This window comes from Phaethon aethereus, assembly GCF_964289735.1.
Source record: "Phaethon aethereus genome assembly, chromosome: 3".
NCBI classification, from domain to species: Eukaryota; Metazoa; Chordata; class Aves; order Phaethontiformes; family Phaethontidae; genus Phaethon; species Phaethon aethereus.
Genome location: NC_138576.1, coordinates 15039029 through 15063851, shown reverse-complemented (window position 1 = coordinate 15063851; position 24823 = coordinate 15039029).

The window sequence follows — 24823 nt, the reverse complement described above, 5'->3', positions numbered from 1 at the left end:
GTAACCTTTTAGTAACTTATTAACACCTTTTACTAGACCCAGTGATAAGGCTGGAAAAATGTATCAAACTTTTGGTCATACAAGGTTTTCTTCATGGTTGTCCAGAGAAATTTTAGTATCTCCATCTTCTAAACTATTCATCACTTGACTGGACAAGGCTTTGAGCAAAGCTGTCTAACTTTGATGAGAGACCCTTTGAAAAAGGGGTTGAGGTAAATGCTTCCAGAGGTCCCTTCCAACCTAAAAAACATAACGATTCCATGATAAAAGATTAAAGTTTTTCCTTTTCTTATCTATCTTTTTTTCTACCCAGTAGGGATGGAGGTTACCAGTGCATAATTCATAGACACATATACTTTTTCATCAGTTCACCAGCCAAATTTCCCAAACTTCCTTAATGTTTACCCTTCAAGTTAGCAAGAAGATGAGGTTCGAAGCTGTGGTGTTGATATGACTCTAATTATGCTTTAAACCTCTGGACATGCTGAGGCAATTGCTGATCTGCAGGGATGCCAGGCCAAGTCATGCTGCACCGGCCTCTGTTGACATGCCTGAGGGACAGGATGCCATCCAGAGGGACCAGGACAATCTCAAGGAATGGGCCTGTGTGAACTTCATGAGGTACAAAAAGCCAAGTGCAGGGTCCTGCACCTGGGTTGGGGCAACCCCCAGTATCAGTACAGGCTGGGGGATGAAGGGATTGAGAGCAACCCTGCTGAGAAGCGCTTGGGGGTACTGGTGGATGAAAAGCTGGATATGAGCCGGCAATGTGTGTTCACAGCCCAGAAGGCCAAACACATCCTGGGCTGCATCCAAAGCAGCATGGCCAGCAGGTCGAAGGAGGTGATTCTGCCCTTCTGCGCTCTAGTGAGATCCTACCTAGAGTCCTGCATCTAGCTCTGGAACCCTCAGCACAGGAAAGACATGGACCTGTTGGAGAAACTCCAGAAGAAGGCCACAAAAATGATCAGAGGGATGGAACATCTCTCCCATGAGGAAAGGTTGAGGGAGTTGGGATTTAGCCTGGAGAAGAGAAGGCTTCGGGGCAACCTTATTACATCCTTCCAGGACTTAAAGGGGGCTTCTAAGAAAGATGGTAACAAACTGTTTTCAAGGCCTGTAGTGATAGGCCAAGGGGTAATATTTTAAACTAAAAGAGGGTAGATTTAGACTAGATCTAAGGAAGAAACTTTTCACAATGAGGGTGGTAAAACACTGGCACAGGTTGCCCAGAGAGGTGGTAGATACCCCATCCCTGGAAACATTCCAGGTCAGGTTGGATGAGGCTCTGAGCAACGTGATCTATTTGAAGATGTCCCTGCTCATTGCAGGGTGCTTGGACTAGATGACCTTTAAAGGTCCATTCCAACCCAAAGTTTCTATGATTCTGTGATTCTGTAATCCATATATCTCAGGTACTTTTGAAACAATATCCTTTCATTATCTACAGATACATAAGGTGATCTCTGGATCTTCCTAATAGTAACTTCTTGTTGTATAAATTGTAATTAAAAACAAAACCAAAACACCACACAAGAACAGAAAAAAAGTTTGTCCTAAATTCCTCCAAAGGTGGTCACAGTCATCTTCTAGAAGCAGGAGGTTACAAATGACTGCCTTGTATCCCTTCTGAGAAAAGCTGGGAACTGAGTCTCAGATCTTTATTACTAGATATCTGGTCCATTTAACTGCATTTTGTTCACTAGCTTGACCTCAGAATATTATTTCATTGACTCTGCCTTAGGGGTTCTGTCACACTGCCACTTCAATTAAATATGTGCTTGAAAGGCAACATATGCAGTGATAAACCAAAGGACCATTATGTCTGTGAAAAAGCTTTCATGAAACATCATGTAATCATTAAAATGTGATTATTTTGCATATGTAAATAAATAATAGATCCATAGTGGAAGGTGTTTAAACTTAAAGTGCAATAACTCAATAAGGATCAAGAGTTGTCTACTTTTTCTAGACCTAACTGTGCAATTAATATTTCTAGGAAAAGGTATTTCTGAAGAACATTTAACATTTTTCACTTTATTGCAAAGAAGCAATAAGTATGTCAGTTTCTAATACTTGAATTTGGTAACAACATACATTCTGTTTTTTCTGATGTGTATTTAACATTTTATACATAGGTGAAATTTTCATGCATGCATAATGAAACAGCCCAAGTATTAATATTTATGGGCCATTCATGTATTTAGAGGTAAAGATAAGTACAGTCAGAGGTTATCATTTGACCCAATGGTTATCCAGTTCGACATTGTGATTAATGGGATTTACACAAAGGGTTGGTTCATTGCTACTTCTGATAAATCCTATTATGTTCACTTGTCACTAACCGAGTGTTGAAATAAATGGCTGATGATGTACAATTCAGATAAGAAATGTGTGATCAAGGAAACCTACCTGAGAAAGGCAAAGAAAATCACTCTTGAGTACATATGCCCTGAAGTCCCTACTATTAGTAGAGTTATATAGTCTGCATATATGTTATAACTAAATAAAACTATGAAGTTCAAATGGGATCACAAAAATATAAAAAGACAAAAAAATAAAAACCCTACACTCCTTTAGTTTTCTGTGTTCTAGGGTGAGGATATGGAGTACTGAGCTGGAAGAGAGAAATGTCATTCATACATATAAGGGTCTTTCTGAGGACCTTCTATGATTCCTTTCAGAGCATAATTTCTTTTCTGTGTTGGTTGCTACACAGAGTTGAAAAGATATGACCTACCCTTCAACAGCCATTCCTCTTTGCAGTCAAGTAATCTATAGGATATAACAAATTTAATTAATGAGACAAGTCAGATGGACTAGGATACAGAAAGAAAAAAAACAGGAATCAAAGACAAAGAAAACTTTACTTTTGTGCGAATAGTCACAGGTTAGTTAGTAAAATAATTAATGAAGTCTGTTCCTAATACAGTTATCTGTCAGGAGGCTGCTGTTGTCTGCTTGTAAAGGCTAGAAGGTGGCAGTAGCTGTTGAAATGGTGTTCACTCTTGTCCCCTCAAAACTGTTTCCTCTCTGATCTATAGACTATTCTGATTTTCTCTACTGAGTTCTGATAGGCATAGGGCATTTCATACAGAAAATATTTACTGTAGCGCTAAACAATCCTCGTGTTTTCTAGATATATACACAAGGTCATATGCAAGTGTCACAAAGGCTGATTCAAGGCATGAGCTATGAATAGGAATATGTCGCTTTTCTTAACAATCTGAGTTCAATGTGATTAAATAATCTGACTCTACTAGTACATAACATCTAAAAACATTCTGAAGAGAAGGATCATTACATACATAATTTAATAGAAAATTTGGATAAAATGTCATGGGACTCACTAAAGACAGATCATGGTAGATTAATATGTTATCCTTGTTTTGTAAGCATGGACTAAGTCATGGAAAGCTTACTTGGATTTCTCTAAAGCATTTGTCACACAGTTGTAATAAGGTAATTACTCATACTTAAGAACACTGTATTTCACAGAATCATAGAATCATTAAGGTTGGAAAAGACCTTTAAGATCATCAAATCCAACCATCAACCCAACACCACCATGCCCACCAAACCATGTCTTGAAGTGCCACATCCACACGTTTTTTGAACACTTCCAGTGATGGTCACTCCACCACCTCCCTGGGCAGCCTGCTCCAATGCTTGACCACTCTCTCAGGAAAAAAATTCTTTCTAATAACTCGTCTAAACCTCCCGTGGTGCAACTTGAGGCCATGTCCCCTTGTCCTATCACTAGTTACTTGGGAGAAGAGACCAACACCCACCTCACCACAACCTTCTTTCAGGCAGTTGTAGAGAGCAATAAGGTCTCCCCTCAGCCTCCTCTTCTCCAGACTGAACAACCCCAGTTCCCTCAGCCGCCCCTCATAAGACTTGCTCTCCAGACCCCTCACCAGCTTCGTTGCCCTTCTCTGGACACGCTCCAGCACCTCAGCATCCTGCTTGTAGTGAGGGGCCCAAAACTGAACACAGGATTCGAGGTGCAGCCTCACCAGTGCTGAGTACAGGGACATGATCACTTCCCTACTCCTGCTGGCCACACTAGTTCTCATATAGGCCAGGACGCTGTTGGCCTTCTTGGCCACCTAGGCACACTGTTGGCTCATGTTCAGCTGGCTGTCAACCAGCACCCCCAAGGTGTCCCTTTCCGCCGGGCAGCTCTCCAGTCACCCCTCCCCAAGCCTGTAGCGTTGCATGGGGTTGTTGTGACACAAGTGCAGGACCCGGCACTTGGCCTTATTAAACCTCATACAGTTGACCTCTGCCCATCGATCCAGCCTGTCCAGATCCCTCTGCAGAGTCCTCCTGCCCTCCAGCAGACCAACACTCCCTCCCAACTTGGTGTCATCTGCAAACTTACTGAGGGAGCACTCGATCCCCTCATCCAGGTCATTGATAAAGATATTGAACAAGTCGAGCCCCAAAACTGAGCACTGGGGAACACCACTTGTCACCGGCCACCAACTGGATTTAACTCCATTCACCACAAGTCTCTGTGCTCAGCCATCCAGCCAGTTCTTTACCCAGAGAAGTTTTCTTACATATATTCCCATTTTGTTGTTGGCTGAGAAGCCATTGCTGGAAATTACTGTGGGAAAGAAAGGCCTGTGTAGGCTAGTCAAATACAGGGTCACTGTTTCACATCAGTGTTAAGGAGTTGTGAAAAGGCAAACTAGGTGGTACTAGAAATACATTTTCAGTAAATATATCATTAATACCATTGCAGAAGGTCCTGACTGTATAGAATATTTTGTGTAATTCTGAATTTGCATTTTCACATTATTAGGTACATATTAACACATCACACAGTGGGCACAACCTGCTGGTGGTTAGGTCAGTTTGGACCTAGTTACAAAAATCGCATTTGTACTGTCATCATAAGAGCAAACAACAGCCACAGTGCTGCTCCATATGTTGGATGTTGGGACAATATTAAGTTCTGAGATAAAGATCTTACATAGAAATCTGAAGCAAGGGAGGATGCCTCCTGATCAAGTAAAAAGGCAGTGTCCCAGCTTGCACAAAATGGTAAGTGGTAGATGTTCTTTCAGAAGCGAACAAAAAAAGGCTGGAAAAATGCTATGAGCCTGTGATAAGATCCACCAAAGCTTAAATGTGCTGTTGCAGAATGGGTGTAAGTATTTGAACAAAATTAAAATGTCACATGCTTTTTAAGCAAGCTTAATCGAACAGTCAGAAGTTATACAAGACAAATATTTTGTCTCTCAGCATCCTAATATTCTTAATAGCATCTTTTATTAGATGCAATGTATCTTAAAATGTTACCATCTTGTGCTGTTTCTAACTGTGAAGACAATAAAAGCTGTATACTTAATTTGCCTAGCAAAAAATACTCCCTGGAAGGATATGACAGACATCTGGTAACATACCAGTAGGGTGTAGAGGGAAAAGGGGGGAAAAAATCTACATGCACTGAGTATCAGTGGTAATGCCAAAACCTGTAGATTCTACCTGGGCATGATGAATTCAGGCTGTAAATGAAAAGATTTCTATCCAACAGTGAGGTTCTGTGACAACCTTTTACTAGGTTTTGGAAAGGTATAAACTCAACTACTTTTAAAAACAATTTGTTTCTAAAAGGGATCATTTGGCTTGTTTGTCATAGTAGGGACACAAGTCTAGAGGTTGCATTGTATAACTTTTCAGTAAAAGACTATTCCTTTGACAATTTTAAACTGTGTTTATATATAATATGAAAATGTGTTTTATCTACTTTTTCAGTCCTTTTGCTTTTAATACAATTGTATGTATACTTGCTTTGTTTCTTTGAAGGTAAAGAAACTCTTCTAGCAGGCTTTAATCTCTATTTCATATGCAGTCATTACATGAATTATGCAGAAGTAATTTTTTTTTGTGTGATATCCTGACAAAAATTACTTTGTTCAACTGTAGTAACAACACAGTGCTGGAAGTCAGTAATTTCATGAGAGTCTTTTAATGCTATCAGAGGAAAGAGAAGTGGATAATCAGTACCCTCAGGAAAATATATGAGCACTATAAATCAATTCCTAAGTGACCTGGCAATTAATAACCAACAATGATGAGGGACAAAGAGCAAAAGGATAAGATATGCTCTAAATGATTTCAGGAAGGAGCCTGTGTGAGAAAGAGGACAATTCTCGGAGATCTTACATGTCAATAGAGAATTCTGTAGTTGTTCTACATCTGTAGGTAAACTTTGCTGTATGAAAGAAAATAAGATAGTCTTCCTCCTTCTATGATGATTAAATTATTAAATAAATAATGTGAAATGATTTTTCATAGCTGAAGCATGTAAAACTCAGCAGTTTGAGCAAAGTAGGGTTCTCCAACACTTACATTTGCACAAATCATGGCATGCCGTAGTGATAGTGCTATAAAATAAAATATATTATCATACAATTTAATAGGTGGCAAAGGAAAAAGACAGGAAAAAATCTCTATGAAAATGTAAGTACAGAATAGCATAGAATATCAGCACAATACTAAGAGGGGACAGCTTGAGCTAATACTGGGAAAACAGATGTTCATAGTCATTTGTGCTTTACTATTATCCCTGGATTTCTTTTTTCCTATTGGTTTCTAAGCTAAATCTTAAATACGTAATTATGGAATCGCAGAATCATTAAGGTTGGAAAACACCTTCAAGATCGTCAAGTCCAACCATCAACCCAACACCACTATGTCCCCTAAACCACATCCTGAAGTGCCACATTGACATGTTTTTTGAACACTTCCAGTGATGGTCATTCCACCACCTCCCTGCGCCGCCTGTTCCAATACTTGACCACTCTCTCCATAAAAAAATTTTTCCTAATATCCAGTCTAAACCTCCCCTGGTGCAACTTGAGGCCATTTCCCCTCGTCCTATCACTAGTTGCTTGGGAGAGGAGACCAAGCCAAAACCCACCTCACCACAACTCCCTTTCAGGCAGTCGTAGAGAGCGATAAGGTCTCCCCTCAGCCTCCTCTTCTCCAGGCTAAACAACCCCAGTTCCCTCAGCTGCTCCTCATCAGACTTGTGCTCCAGACCCCTCACCAGCTTTGTTGCCCTTCTCTGGACACGCCCCAGCACCTCAACATCCTTCTTGTAGTGAGGGGCCCAAAACTGAACACAGGATTCAAGGTGCGGCCTCACCAGTGCCGAGTCCAGGGGCACAATCACTTCCCTACTCCTGCTGGCCACACTAGTTCTGATACAGGCCAGGATGCTGTTGGCCTTCTTGGCCACCTGGACACACTGCTGGCTCATGTTCAGCCGGCTGTCAACCTGCACCTCCAGATCCTTTTCCACCAGACAGCTTTCCAGCCTAATCATAAGATATAAGACTGTCTCATTACTAGGCTTAGCCTGGTACTCAAATATTCAGATAAAACCTTAGCTGAAAATGGATGTTGATACAAATAGAAAATGTGTGAAAATGCAATGTAATGAATGCCTTAAAAAATCCTGAAATACATTTTGAGTAACTGTGTTTGTGTGTGCACATACATAGCTGAATATGCATTAATGTGCAGGACAAGGGGTTTTTTAAACACTTTTTTTAATGTAAGGCTTCTCTTTTCATTTTTATTTAAATCAGTCTTCAAATAATAACATGGTCAAGCTGTTTATCCATAGGAAAACAGACAAATCAAATATAGAAAAGTATTTTTAAAAGCCATGTCCACAAACATCTACATGCATTTGTACCTTTGAATTACTATCATATGTAGAGCTAGAGGACCAGGACAAAAACATACTGAAAACATTTTATTGACTAAGAGCAAGAGTGTTTATTTATCTTTATTAGATTTAAAAGTAAATAAATAATGGTGGCCTAGACATGCAAGTGGTAGAAAGACAAAAGAAAGATTTTGATCTTAGCAATGTGAATAATTTCTGAAATGCTGATCTGAAACAAACAAATTGAAACTTCCGAAATGTTGGTGGTATTCAGGAAAAAAAAATGGGAAAAAGAAAAAGCAAACTAAGTTTTCCGTATAATTGAAATCTGTAAATTTTTGAAATAGTGTTTACACAGCACCAAGAAATTTAAACTGGAAAAAAAGTGTCTTTATGAAGACATCTGGCATAAATCCCAAGCAATACAAATACCAGGAAAATAAGTTCACCTATGCCAGGGAACATTTCTTTACTAGGAAACATTCTCAGACACTGGAGCTCAATTTTTCTGTAGAACTAAATTGTTAAAATGTCTATGGCACAATTTTGGTCTAATCAGTTCCTACTCTTCTAAATCGTTCCTGGGCATGGTTTGAAATTTAGTATAGCCTACAGTCAGTTTCAATACATAGTTTGGAAGTTACACTTGTAGTCTGCTAGCAAAGAGAGCTGCAGCTTCCTACTTACTTGACTTGTTAGTACAGATTCAGCCAATAGGTTTATTCTGAGGACTTATATAAAAGTGAAGAGCATCTTTTCCCTAAAGAATTATTTTATTGCAAAGACTTATTTTTGCTTGGAAATATGTGTGAAGGAAAGGGTGTTTTGTTTGCTTCCTCCCTGTTAAATTAAAGAAACAGTTTTATGAACACTAGAAAGGTTTTTACTTCAAGTGTCTTGTTATTATGATGACCAAATGCTTGCGTGGCTTTTCAGAACTTTGATCTGAACAGGTCCAATGATTTTAATGCAAATAGTATGCTTTTTTTTCCTTATTCCCTGTAATCAGGTGTTTAATAACTTGCATTTTATTTCCGTTACTTAGATGCCTCCTACATGCAACTACACATACCTTTCTTTGCTCCTTTGGTGATCACATTGCTCACATACTTAGGCAAAATCCATCATATCTGCCTGTGTCGTAACTGTGTTTCAGAATAACTGTGTACAGTTGGTTACTTTACATTAATATGCTTATATTGGGGGAGGTTCAAGGCAAACCAGAATTCAATATATTCTAAGTGCACCTATTTCTAGGTATCACATGACTCTCTTGTAGCTACACAAACCTGTAGTAAGCAGGTTCAGGGGAGTGAGGGGAGTACAGCCAGAGGCTGGGAGACAGCATTGTGATTGCTGTGTCCAGTTCAGGGCTCTCCAGGACAAAAAGGACTTGACACACTAGAGCAAGTCCATTGAAGAGCAACAGGACAGTTAAAGGGCTGGAGCACATGACATACCAAGGAAGGCTGAGAAAACTGCTTTTGTTCAACCTTAAGAAGAGAAGGCTGAAGGGAAATCTTGTAGCTAACTGTGTCTGTCTAAAGGGAGGGGATAGAAAAGATGGAGCCAATTTCTCCCAAGAAGTAAAAGGATAAGAACCATCATGCACAAGCTGGAACATGGGATATTTTGACTAGTTATCAAGAGAAAAAATTACCATGACGGTAGTCAAATATTGAAACCAGTTTCCATGAGAGGTTGTAGAATTGCCATCCTTGGAGATTTTCAAAATTCAGCTAGACATGGCCCTGGACAACCTTTGAACAGTAAATTCAAACAGATGACCTATGGCGGTCCCTTCCAACCTAAATTACTCTCTGATTCCTAAAGCAAGTAGATAATACTTAGTTAATTGCGTTTGAGTCTTTAAAATAGAAATGCATATTTGGTGCCAGGGAGGAGCTCTTAATGACTGTTGCAGCCATATTAGAGCCAATGTGAGGACACATGTCTGTGTATTCACATATTTGTACACTCAAAAATTGTACTACATTTATCGATCTTCCCATACTATCACTGTAGTGACAGAAAACCAGCTGACTAGGAAACAAGTTTCTATCTTTCCATACAAGATAACAACAGATAGCTAAGAATTCATAAGGCTAACCCTCCCACACTAGGAAATGCTGCTTCGATACCAAAACAATCTGGGGATGTAAATAAAACAGAACAAAAACAAAAACAAAGCTATTTCTTTTCATAATGATCAGTTTTTTCACACCTACATGTCTTGAAAATTTCCCAGACCGATTTTTTTTTTAAATAGACTCTAAGGAATAAAACAAATTTTCCATAATGGTCAGGAGTATTAATAAGTGAAGGTGGATTTCTTCTTGCTTAATATTCTCATACTAAATCCTACCTTACTAATACTACAAAAGTATTGCCACTTTCATCCTATAGCTGCTAGGCATCCCCGTCTCTATTTTAACACTTAATTGACCCTTATATTCATTTTGTGACACAGCAGACTACCTGTAGATTCTCCATGATATCCTGTCTTCTCCAGTGCTCTTCATTATCCCAACTTAAGAAAAAAAATTTACTCTGTAGGTGACTGAGCACTGGACCAGTCTGCCCAGGAAAGTTCTGGAGATTCCATGGAGATTCTTAAAGCTCAACAGGAAGTGGCCCTGAGCAACCTGCTCTAGTTGACCCTGCTTTGAGCAGGGGTGATGGACTAATCTCCAGGGGTCCCTTCTAACCTCATAGGTTTTGCAATCCTGTAAATCTCCCATATCTGCCTCAAACATTTTGCATACTTGTATAAAGATCATCATATATTGTGGCAGGTTCAGAGCTCCTTCATTGAGGAACAGTGGGAAAAAGAGACAGGAAAAGAAGACATCTTTTTTCTTCATCCCCTTCTCTCATGCATCTGTAGTCACCAATTTCTGCAAAAACTTATACTGACAAGACTATAAAGCTAAGACTGTAAAGCTAGTCTGTGACTAGTTGACTGGTTCAAAATTATTACATTGGGAAGAAAGAATCAGACAGATAGACATAACTACAAAAGCCTTTCTGTAGTAAACATTATGAGAAAGAGACCTTCAAATAACCACTGCTTCCCCTGTCATCAGTGCCTTCCATTTAAATGAGAATATAAATTTCCTGTTTAGTAAAAAATAATTTGTTTATTTTCTTATGTAAACCTCTTTTCTAGGAGATGATATAGCAGGAGAAAGATTCCTGTTCACAGTAAAAAAAAAAATTTCAAACTGGGACATAGTCAGGAAGGAATCAGATGGAATTAGTCTGAGAAGTCTGGCAAAAGGGAACAATGAATAAATAATTTATTCAAATCTTCATTAGCACTTAGCACAATTCATAGGCTTCATTCACAAGTTTCTTTATATTGCTGATGAAGTTGGATATGGTGATTTGCAAACAAAATGTGAATACTGTTGAATTTTTTTGCTCTGTAACTACATCCTTTTTGCATGTTCACAACTGACAATTCCAACAAAGGCATTTGGTTAGATACTTCTGGTGATTTAAATCAGAAAAATGTAGTCGTGGATAGTTTGTTGATCTATAGCTGTCTTTCTGCCTCATACACCTCTGTGTATTCAGGTGAAAATTTTCAGAGCTTTTGGAACTATACAAAATGAGTAGAGAATAACCTCAGTGTCCTCTCCATTCATGCTCTCAATATAAAATCAGGTTACAATTCTACATCTGTGTATGAACAATTGTTGTAGCATAATAGCAGCTCTGTTTGCCTACAGGGCACAGCATTACCAACATTTAATTCATTACTCTGTAGCACACTTTATAACACCCACAACTGAAAAGCTGCATGAACAGTTTAATTTTATACTGTGAATGTAAAAGAAGAATAGGCAATTCCAGGTATATTAGCTGTCTTTCATATTCTTGTCATTGCAGAAATTTAGAGGTACCTGATTAAAGTAGCAGGACAGAAAGCAAATGTTAATTGAGAATAGCCACCACTTTTCTAAAGAGTAAAATTAAAGATGATAGAACTCGAACCTTTGAGCTCACGCTCAAAACATTGTGCACATTGACTAAGTTCTAAGTACTGCTCTTGAGGTCAAATCCTCTGGCTGTTCACACTGATTTTCCTTAATCTTCCCTCTATGTTGTCTTGAGAACACACCAAGTAGCACTTCAAGTAGCACACACTTCTGGGCCCTTGCAGATTTCTTCAGTCATTCCTATACTCCATCTGTGTGATGGTCACATCTGAACCACATATTTTAGCAATGTTTCATATGTCACCCATGGAGGAATCTCGTACCCTTTCATCCAGAAAGTTTTATCATCATGACAAGACTGTTATCGGCAGCCACCTTAACAAATCATTCACTAATGGATATTCCAGCAAATGTATAGAACAAAGACCAGAGAAGTACTTAGGTGAAAAAATAGAATAATGATGCTCTAAGGTGTTTCAGAAAGTCCTCAGCAAGAAGGGCATTAGAGCTTGTGATTATTCTCAACCACACCCAGAAGGAAATCAGATGGACTTTATCAGGTGAACTACTGAGAAACATAAAGTATTTTGGACTCTAATGCCAAAGACTCTTCTGGAAAGAGATGAAATATCTGGCACATCCTATAAATGACTCTTCTTGGTACAGACACATAGAATAGTTTGGGTTGGAAGAGACCTTTAAAGGTCATCTAGTCCAACCCCCTCGCAATGAGCAGGGACATGACCAGTTACTATGCCAAGCAGCAGTTTTGGCATGGTTACTTCTCTGCCTGTTTGCTGTTGACACACCCTGCTGCATCATTAACATGCATTGGACCTGAAACCATTCAAATCACCCTACAGACTTTTTCATGACTCACGAAACCGTTTGGAGTCATTCAGTCAACAGTGGCTACCAGTCACAAGCCTGTGCATTGCCTGCCCAACAATCATGCAACAGCTGGGACTTCTCCCATTCAGATGAGACATGGAATTAACCAACCTGTGCTGATGCCCACAGACCCCCAAGAACCTTGACCCTCATCATCTGAGAAACAGGAGCAGATCTCTGGTTAGGTTATTTCTGGGTCATTCACTGTTAGGAGAGTGAGAAGAGGCAATGGGATTCAAATGGAGAATACTGAGAGACAACTATGGAAAACAGCACTAATTATGCAAAGAGAAGCAGGTACTAAGATGGTCTCCATTTCTGGGATCAGGATTCACACTAACATCTTCTCCTTCAATTTGTGACCTTGACTGAAAGTTTCAAGATATTTGTATAACACAGCTTCCAGCACAGGACCACGTACTTGACTTCAGGCCACACAAGCAAGCTGAATTTGCCTTAAAACTGTGTGAGAGAGTACATCATGCTCCTCTAGTTAAATATGTTGTGTGAGCAACCTCAACAAGGAATGGTAACCTTATACATATGTCTTTCCACTGACTTACTGTCCTACAGATTTTTGAGGAGCTCACCATCTTTTAGAATAGTATCACTCAATGGCAGATGGGATCTACTGAACCACCCAGAGGTGACTTCATTTCTGTTTCTGTTTTGCATTTCATCCTTAGGAGGGTAGTTTAAAGACTTTAGAAAGACAGTGGCAAATAGTCAATTTACAATGACCATATGAGCCAATAGTCCAAAGTTGAGCCTGAAGACCTGCAACTGTAGGGCCCAGCTTTTGTTCATCATGTTTTTGTTGTCATATATGGTGGCTACAGCAGCATTCTTGCTTTTCAACTGTCTTGAAAGGCCAGATCAGAATATAACCTTGTTCTTGCTTTTCCTAAGTGCTGTCACAATCATAGCCTGAGGAGAACTTCTGAGTCAAATTAACTTTAAGATTTCAAAGGATTTTAGTGTCAGTAAACAGGAATGTCTTGTTTCTTAAAGTTTTGGAACAGAGTTGCATACCTACTAAAAGCATATACCAAAAAGAAGGTATAGATGTTTTGTAATACACAACACATAAGCAGCATGTGGCTAGCTCCACAGATATCAGCATGCTGCCATCCTTCAAGAGTCTAATGGATTTGCTTTTCCAGTCTCAAACCCTTTAATTATGGCCTCCTTTTCTCCTCAACCTTCTTCAAATCTGGAAGTTTCAGGTTTTTTGCAGCATGCTGCCATGGGGTTTCTTGGTGTCAATGGCTGGAGCTTTTATGTAGAGCAGTATGGGACAGTGCAGGCATTGCATGGTTCAGGAAGTTTGAAGAACTGGTATAGACATTGCTCCAGAGTGCACTCATGTAGTATGCATTGTGGCTCAATAATTGCTCCTAACCATGACAGCCTTGGGCAGCAATTGTACAAATCAGTGTAACCTTAGCTATCGTGTCTAGTCACTAACACACATTTAGCTATAAGAACTATTTAAGTTATAAATACAAAAAGGCTGATGAGAAAATGGTTGTTTGGTCTCTGATATGGCCACATTTGGGGTATATGCTTTCAGAAAAAAGTGAACTCAACTGTTTTCTGGGTGGGGAGGGAGGAATTGAGGAAGTGGTGCTGCTTGTGGTGCAGTACAGATGTATGTGCTGCATGCATTTTGAGAAAAATGCCTAGCTCTTGCCCAGATTTTATGAAATTAACACAGGAAGTGGTGGCAATAAAGGTAAATATGGAAAGAGACAGTCAAAGTCTGTAGAATTTGTTTGTTATAGAAGAATATCAGCATTTCTATGGTTGTGACCTATCACTGTCATCAGATTATATAAATAATTTGAAATTAATAAACTGTGTACTGAATACATTAAGCCATAATAATTGCATATAATTGCAATAATTGCACAAAAATAACCTAAATGTTAGATAGTTATTCTGAAAAAGATGGAGTAAAATAAACACTAAAATATCAGAACAGCTCTTCGTGTAAGGCAGAAGTTCCAACACTGATCTCTTCCGACACAGTAATGTAATATATGTGCTAATAATTGCTCTGCAGCTTCTGATCACTACATTGTATTGTTAGGTAGCCACTGGGATTGCACTTGGATTGAAAAAATTGAAACCTCGTGCACTGAATGAGTATAATAGAGTGCTCTGTGTGTAAATTATATTTATTTGGCTTCATCCAGCAAGATAAAATGCTTAATCTAAAAAACTAATAATCACAAAACAGAAATTCATCACTATAACTCATTTCTGTGGTACATGTTACAAATTAAAAAATAAACACTAGAGGAAACTATATATAAAGAATCCCAGAGGCTTTTAAACTATTCAAAATGGATCATAATTTAACAGCTGAACAACTGTAATATTACGTTATTGATGGATTATGCTCACAAGTTGTGACTGTGCAGATAAATTATGTTTTTAAAAAAACCAGAAACAAATGATGGATTTTTTTTTTAATGGTGCTTTTGAAATTCAGTTCTTAAGCTTCATAATTTTGTGTTTGTCTTTATCAAGAAAAGGTGTCACACCACAATTAAACAGTGACTCATCATCTTTAATTGATGCAGGAGTTCCTGCTGCTTTCACTGAAATTAGAAGCAAAATTTTATATACTTAATGGTGAAAATATTGTTTCCATTAGATGGAAACATGTTGCATTTAAAATAAGATACAGATTTTTAAATACAAAGATTCTACCTCTTAATATGATCTACTGTGTGAAAAAAAACATGGATGACTCTATAGAGATATATGGAAAATGAATACTCAATTTAAAGTTAATTACTCACCCAGGCTCTCATATTGATGAATAAAATCACCTTTAGTTTCAGAATTAAACCAGTGCAGTCTAAGAGTACATTAAATTTGCAGAGTCCTTTCCCAGATAAAATTTATTTTTCTTGTATTCTTCTGCAGCAAGACAGACCATGCAGAGGTATATACTGCATTATTGTTTAGTCATACTCAGTAGAAAGTACAGCCCATCATCTTCTTGATACAGAAAACTAAAATGTGTATTTATCTAATCAAATTATTTGGTGAACTAATGTACAAAACCTTCCATTTTGGCAAATATTGGTGCTTGTAAAACTGGTCCAAAAATAGGAAGTAATATCACTTTTCAAATTAGTTTTTCTTTAAGAAACCTGAATTCTTTGTTTATCCACTGAGAACATTGTCAATTTGCTTAATGCATTCCTTGGCCCTGCAAATTAGGACATCCACAAAGTAGAATGGTATAAAAATAATCTTCAGAGGTCCTCTGAAGTTTCCTTTCTCCCTGGAAAGAAGTGAGAAAAAAATCTCTTTCTACTAAGGCAGTGTTTACCTAAAATCCAAAATTTTAACTTAGAAAATAAATGGTTATGTGGGACAGAGTGACACCATGAAAAGAACAAGGACAGCTAAAATTTAATAGTTGTACTTGTTAGTGTTAGTTTGGCCCAATCCTACAAACACTGCCACCCTTTATGTTACATAAGGCAATAGCCACATTAGTTTTGATGACATAAATCATATAGCAGGAATAATAAAAGTGCCTAAATAATCACAGTTTGCGATTCTTTTCTTACGGAGCCTCTAAACTCAAAGAAGGATCTTGTTGACGGTGATAAGCAGAAGAGTACTACAGCAGTGACAAAAAAAAACAATTTAATGTCATTTACAGATGACTGGGGAGACTCACAATTGATGGCCAAGCAGGAATTTAAAAGAATTAAAGCTATGTTGTGCCTAAGCCTATTACACGTGACATATTCTGAACTGGATGTGAAAAAGCTGTAAGTCTTACCTTTGGATGCATTATAGCATTTAAATAGACAATTAAAACATCCATAAGCATTTATCAGTTTCCAAATATATAAGCAGTCAGTGAAATATAAACCAAGATCTTTTCATATCATGGAAGACAATATAATATCAAATGAACAGGCACTCAAATCTTTTATGCCAGCAATGACAAATAAATCAGACTTCAGAAAATCCCTCTCAGTTTCCAGTTGTCATGCTATCAGTACCTTAAAAATTATCCTATCTATAAAGGATGGGAATGAAGCTTCAATCTGCTCTCAGTTCTACTCATACTTTTTATATTAGGCGGTTATTGGATTTAAAAAAACAGAATTAATCCAGGGAAGGAATATATATCTCACTCTTGACGTTTTTCCTTAAAACTCTTCCTCATTAAAATAACTTTTTAAAAAATCAAGTTTCTGCCTGTCTTTAAAACAGATGAAAGTGAATCAGGTGTTTTCCATTCACGATTACAACTAGCTACAGGTAGAAAATCTGTTTGCTTTTTTAAAATTACATATTTGTTCAGAAATAAGTTCACACTAGCTGAATTAAAAATTTAAGTAAAAATCTTAGCCTTTCAGCTTTACTAGAAATATATACCTAATCTTGAAGAACATAATTACCACATGTGGATTTGAATATGTGGAACATATATGTGTCTATTCTGAACATCATTTGAAGCTAACGATGGTTATAATTGGCCTCTTTCAGTATTCATGCCCTTTTCATTGGACTCCATAGAGTTTTAAGCTAACTCAAAAAATAATGCTATGAGAACTATTTAAAGAAATGAATATCTGGATGTGAATCCAAATAATAATGAGTAGCATGTTGGTAGTAAACCTTTGCTATTTACCATATTCAAAATATATTTTACTTTAATTTCATCTTATTAGCAAAATATGCTGTGTTTCTTTAAAGTGATGGTGAGAATACTGTAGATCATTACCAAGGACATTATGGTTTTCTGTGCTTAATCATGTACATATATGAATGCTATTTAAAGAGTTGGAAATGTCAGCAGATAATTTGTTTAGTTATCACTTACTGAAATGGTGAATTTCTCTACTGAAAGAGCCCAATTATAACCAACTGGTCATATTCACCATCTGTTCCCAAACAAGTTGCCAAGCTAAGGAAGCTTGCACTTAAAAAGTTCCATCAGAATAGAAGACTTTTATAGCATGGATTAAAGTAAACCCCTTGTAGAATAGAGATCAAGGTCTATATGTTGTGATGTGAGAAGATACTTGGATCTTCTTTGTCATGTATTTTGAATCAGTTAAAAGCAGCAATAAGAAAACAGAATTTCAATCAGTTTGCCAAAGTTAATCATAATCCAGATAGCTGTGTTTTTAAATTGTGATTGGAGATCAGCCTATATGGAAATTTGGTATGCAAGATGGTGCTTTATAAACTTGTCCTTTAGTGTTTTAGATATAATTTGAGAAAACAATTCAAATTAACCTTTTTTCCATTACTAGATGTAACTAATTATAAATAACAGCTCTGTTTTAAATCAGTAATTGAATTATTTTTTTCCAATTATCTTTTGACTTTAAATATGACAGAAAACAAAAAAAGTCATAATTATTCTATATGAAACTTACCTTTCTACTTGTGTTTATACTTAGATATTAATATCTTTATATTGAATCTAGGCATTTAATTTTCAAGAAAAAAAATATATATTATTGTTTACAAGTCTCTTTATTCAAGGAAGTCAAATGGATAGGGTTTCTTTACATCTGTTCAGTACTATCTATTATTTATATCTTAACCTAATTATTGATGCTTTGCCTATCTCAGAATATATGTACATGAACTGAACTGCAATGTAGCTGGATGACTCTGCTGGAAATGTTTAGGCCAGGCTGAAAACCCTTGCTGGCCTGTGTAATTTCACTCATTTAAGAAAAAAAATGGGGCAGGTGAGGCTTTAGAAAATTGCAGGCTGCTAGTTTTGTTACAGGAGGTTAGAGCTGTTTAAAAAATTAAATGTAAAATGGTTGAATAGAGAGTTGAGGAGAGATAAGTTTGAATTATTGTTAGTTGTTGAAAGTGTTAAGCCCAAAACTATCATCAGTGTTTTTTCCATCCATAGTTACAAGGATCCTGCAAGCCAAATTCCTACATACCACACATTTTTGCTGTAATATCTTATACTCTTCCTGTTAAATGAATATTTTTTTCTTACATGAAAATCCACTTTCAGATTATATAGGTGTGTTTTTATGCTTCTGTATTAAAAGTGAAGTTATTTATATTGGTCCATAATCCACAACTTGACTAGTTGTTCCCCTTGAGTTTCATATCTCTGGTGCCCTCAAACAGTAAATCCAAATAAACAAACAAAACCAAAATATAACAGCATACTCGATCTCTAAGCTTACTGCAAGATGCATGTGTTTCATGTTTGACAAAGAGATCATTTCCAGGAATCTGGTCTTTACATGAAAATATCTATTCTATTATATGAATGTTTAAATGTCTAGACTTTTAACAAATAATCTAAATACAATTAATATTATCTCTGAATGTATTGAAATAAAAAAGTACAAAAATGTATTTATTACTTTTAATTATACTTTTAACATTGATCCCATGACTGTCATGACTTTTGAACGGGCAAGAATGACAATCATCTCAGGACTTACTTCAGGCACAAGTCATGGAGGACTATGTTATGAGTTGAGAACAGAGAAATCTATTTCTCATAAAGAAATTCAATTAAGAAGCACATTTTTAAATTAGAACTGTTAAGAACAGTCATTGTTTTAGTAAAATGGGAGTGACTATCCTAATCAGCGTTCCTGAAAATCTTTTCAAACTGACTGACGGAGCTGAATGATTTTTTATTTTATATTTTTGCTTTATTAAAACTGTATGGAGAATAATTTCATTTTGGAGGTTTCTTTTATTATTCTCTTGTTGTTACTACTTCATACTGAAATGAGCAAGTGAAGCCAACTGAAACTTTTTTGCAAAATGAAGTTTGCCCAAAGTATCAAGTTTTTAATTGGACTTCACTTGAAATAACTAAGAAATACAACCTGTAATTTCATAAATTTTAAGTAGTAACTGTTCCACAAACATTTCAGTTTTGACACAACCATTAAAAATACATTTTAAAAAATGTATCCGATATTCAATCTTTTCATTTTCTCTTGGCGGAGTAGTCGGTGATCATTGTCTAGGGTGAAAAATGGCAATGAACCAAAGGAGAAATAATTGTTCAAGAATAAGAAAGATTCTGAACAGAGAAATAAGTATATTTAAGCAACAGTCTGAGATTTTTCCAACATAGAATCATAGAATAGGTTGGGTTGGAAGGGACCTTTAAAGGTCATCTAGTCCAAACCCCCTGCAATGAGCAGGGACATCTTCACCTAGATCAGGTTGCTCTGAGCCTCATCCAAACTGATTTGGAATGTTTCCAGGGATGGGGCATCCATCACCCCTCTGGGCAACCTGTGACATTATTTCACCACCCTCAGTGTGCAAAATTTCTTCCTTATATCTAGTCATTGAGAAACATAAAGAATTTCAATCCAAATCTATAAATAGTTTGCATTAGCTCAAAATTTCATTTTTCAGCAGATAATATTTTCATCTGTAAAGCTTCATCAGACTCTAGCTACCTGAAGATCTAGTTGCTGCATCACTAACTTTTATTGATCCACCATTTATTTGCAGTGGCTGTTGCTGTTGCTGCTACTCTCCCTCCGGTCTCTCAGTGGTACCATAGCATGTGCTTTTCCTTACAGTCCTGAGGCCCCGATTACAAAAAAAAAAATATCACTAGGATATGATTGCAAACACTGATTTAGTGTTTTCCGAAAACTGCCAGTTCAGAATAGCTAAAAAGAGATTCAGCATCCTAGATGCATTAACACCTTCAACTAGACACTATCCCAATGTACTTCTACCAAGCTGCCCTCATCTACCCTCTCTCTTTCTTCCACATTTTTCCTACTCTTTGTTTCTGCTTCCACCGACAGAATACAGGCCTTTGACATCTGCATTCATTTTCCTAAATGGATCTACTAGATAATGCCAATGTAGACGGCAGACTCAGTTCCACTGCTCTTTCTTCAGTACCTTTGCCATCCCATCCTTTTGCAGCCCACGTCACTACTTCTGTAAGAGAGGTCACTGAACATCCAGCAGCTGCCAGATAACTTCTGTTAGGACAACTGAAGCCTGACAGACTCATGCTTTTGAATGATGTCTCTTCATTGATTGGGCACCTGTTATTACCAAATCCAAAACAGTAACTGGTAGCTAACCAGCATTTGTCCATCTTCAACATTTTAAACCATAAATGGCTCCAAATGATTTTGATCTGTTTTGATTTCCATTTTGCACTGAGCATTTTGTTTTCAATAGAGCCTTTTATGGTTCATAGCTCACTCTAGAAGTGTAATCATATCTTTTGGCCCTTCAGAGTAAGGTAGTATCAATAACACAAAGACTAGAGCAGGAAAAAACTCCAAAGCTGCCAAATGGAATTTTTGGATCCCAAAGGCTTCAGGGTTGGGATTTAAAATACTGCTGAATCTGGATTCCCAGCTACAGGTAGTAGCTTCAGGCCAGTGGCTGCCAGAGGCTGCACTGTGAGTTTTCAATGACCTCAAGGGAAAGAAAGAATTGGAAAAAAAAAAAGGGGGGACATTTTTTAATGACTTGCATCTGCTATCTATGAAATTTCCCAGTGCAGAGAAACAGCTATCAAAAATTTACATAAATATTCAGCCAGGACATCCCTTATGATTTTGCAGTTCTGGTTCACACAGATGACTGAACTAGCCTCAGCTGGCACAGGTAGTAGCCATGGTTTTACTCAGACTTCTGCTCTCATTCTTTTTTTATGTGTCCCTTTTGCTTTTGCAAATGCCAGACAAGAATTAAACTCCAAGTAAAGAAGAGTGATTTGAGTCCATGCCTCCCTGAAAAACTTATTCCCCAGCAATCTGGCATCTCCTTAGGTGATAACTAAAGATGTTCTGGTGATAGATGAGGTTACATTTGTGAACTTTATGAGCCATGATAATAAGAATATAAGTTCTCTGCCAAGTAACAATGGCACAATGGTTCCATTAATCTTGTCTGGCCCAGCACCACGAATATACAGATCTGTTTGCCTGTTATAATCTAGCAAAGACACGTGAACTGGGCCACCATGTATTTTGCTAGACCATCTAGCAGTGGTGGTAGCTATCCACAGAGACAAAAAATGTCCTACAAAAAGGTGGAGTACCATCCATTTTAGTTGCTGAAACATGTCTGTTTGGATATGTAGATGTGTGTGTCATCAATATTGTCAACACAGCTGAGAGATTCACTTGGGCAAAACCTGCAATGATATCACATACCACTACTCAAAGGTGAGATGGATCAGGAACAGGAGATGCTACTTTCCAAATCATTTTTCAGTCCTTGAACTGACTATCAGTAGAGCAATGGAAGTTGAGGGTTGCAAGCTTCCAAATGCACGATGTAAGTCTTCTTCTTGACAGTCACTGTTATTGCTATACTGGTCATTTTCCATTTTCTCATTCACAGAATATATTTTTTCTTATCCTGCAGTTCTGCTGCTGCTGACAGCTTCCCCATATATTGGGTGGTGACCCTATGCCACGAGGCATCATTATTCTCACGAAGCAAACACTGGAGAAAAAGGGTAGTAGCTTAGTTTCATTTTCACTTTTTTTTTTTTCTTTTTAACCAGTATGGGCCAGCCAGTTTGGGCTACTGTAAGTTAATCTGCATCTGTGCCCCTGGTTCTGAACAAGTAAGATCAGGCATAGTGCAGAGATTCTTCTTACAGCAGTGTCACTGGTAGATGTTGCTTGTTGCTACTGCTGCTGACGGTTGCCCAAGGCAGAAGATAAAAATGTCATATTGCAATTATGGTGCTGCAATTGCAGCTGTGGCTTAGTCCCACTTTGGGCTAGAGCATTCATTTTATAGGAGTTGATCTGAGAATCAGAGCAGCCAAAGGACACTCTCGAAATGGTGATATAAAATGTCTGTCATACCAAAGCCCACAGGACAAGCAAGAACAGCTCAACACAATGCAATGTGAGATGCAAAGAAGCATATATGTGGTGCATACCCACAAAATGGACTCCTCTACCTTCTTGCCGGTCCATTGGTTCCTACTTGTAACACTGTCGGGTGCTCATGTTGTTTACAGTCTCAATTTTCCACAAACTGATGTGCTCTAGTGCAAGTATCCAGTAACAGTTATCATCAAACCAAAACTTTGTTCTCTACCACATCTTTACAGATTTGTCTGGTACTGAACATAATTCCTTCCACCCTTCTACTCTTTCCTTTTATGTATTTTCATGGGTTGTTCTTGGTTTCAATTTCAGTTCCTGAATGTCTAATCTTTTTAATAAATATGCAATATATTTGTGACTTATTTTGTTCTTATAGTGGAACAGAACTTCCTTAAGTTAAGCTTTCATTTTTAATTTTAGTAAGTCTATTTTCTGAGATATATTTTTATTTCCATCAAGGCTTAATAGGATTCAAAATTCTGTTTCAAAAAAGTCAAAAGAAGCATAGTTTCTATGTAAAAGCCTTTAAGGTCTCCAAATACTCATTTAAAATTTGAGTAGTCCTGAAATTTTTAAAGATAATTTTTTAATTTAATTGGGCATTAACAAAATTATTCTTTTTTCTTCCTAGTAATCTTAGGAGAGGTGACTCTTCTGAAGTGTTTCAGTAGGTCAGATACTCCCATGTAATTCCTCAGTGAATATAAATTCTCTCTTCTAGCTTTTTGTATTAGTAATGTCAATGTATCTTGTAATGTCAAGGGACATTATTATATTGCACAATCATTCTTAATATTAATTGGAGAAAGGTGTTTGAATAGTGTTAGTGTACAGATAAAGGTTAAAGTACACAGTATTTGTAAGAATAGAGAAAAAAGCATGTAAGGAACAATCTGTTAATATTGTAAAGTTTTTGGGGGTCACATTTTTCATCTGAAAAATTCAGAAGGTTTACAAAAGACATTGAAAGTTTATAGTTAGACACTGCTAAAGACTGAGGCTGAGCTTCAGTTTGGATATGAAGACATTTGTGTCTATGTGTAGTTGTCCCTAATGTGAACTAAGTATCTAAACTCAGGTAACAGTCCATGGAGATAGTGTGAATGAAGTCCTTGTAAACTTAAAAGCATTTCATCTAACCATAAAATAGAAGCCTGAAGTGGAGTTTATTGCTTACCTGGTGATAGATGAGGTTACATTTGTGAACCTCAGATATTTTATGCAATATGAGATGCCAAGCAGCACATGAAACCTTATAAGGGACTGACAGGTGTTACATGGGACTAACAGATACGACATGGGACCTATAGGAGACCAATGCCTGTCAGGAGAGGCAGGTGGACGTTGCTTCAGGAGAGGCATACTCTAATGCATCATGTCTGCATTAGGCAAAATGCCTAATCTCAGTCAGCTGAATCACCAGAACATCTCATTTCCTAAACTAATCAACCCAAACCATACTATGTTCTCCAAGCAGCAGGGAAAGTATGAGGATGGAGGTATGAAGTTGAGGAGAATGTGGTCTTTATGGTAAAGACTATGGAATTTATGTTAGATTGTCATATTGGTGGGTTACGACCTTCTGATAAATCATTTTTGAACATAAAATGATTGTAATTATTTCTCAAAATTCACTAATGGCACAGTCAGGTGCATTACCTAATATCAAATGAGTATCATGATATCAGATTAATATCATGATTATAAGAATATTAAAGTCTAGATTTGTACGAAAGTTCCAGGTCTGCATCCTGTCCCTTCATAGCTCCTCACCTCTTTACCTATTGTATTCTTTGTTCTCTACCCCTCAGACTCACCAGCTCCCACACACTTGCCCTATATCCTTCTGGATACAAAGATTGTTTTGTGTGTCCTTTTGAGACAGTCCTCCTGAGACAGGTATGTGCTTCATTGTAGCATTGGAAAGATGAAGTCCCACTAAAATTAGTAAGATATAAGGTCCCGAGACCTTTTGCTGCTTATACACATGCTTATTAGAGCCAAATGAAGAGTGTTTTGAGTGGAAACATCCCTCCCCAGAATCTGGTATCTATTCTGTCCAGCATGAGCATCCTGTGCTTTGCCTAGAGGAAGTTATCCACAAATCCCATCCACCCTTGCATCAGTTACTGTCAGAACCCTTTAGAAATGACCCCAAGACTCCCACACAGGTGAGGCTGAAGGCTGCACTGACTGCTGTGACCACAACACAAGCAAATGCTCTGCTAAAGGTGGTCAAAAGCATTGACTGCACTTGCGTTTTCCCTCTGTGTGGATAGCTGACTGACTCTTCTGTCACTGGAGTTATAACTATACAGCTATGGACATGTAGGTAATCTAGGTCTAAATGATTCAATAAATTTTAAAAGTACTTTCACATCTCCCATAAGTATGGGTAAATCTCACATAGA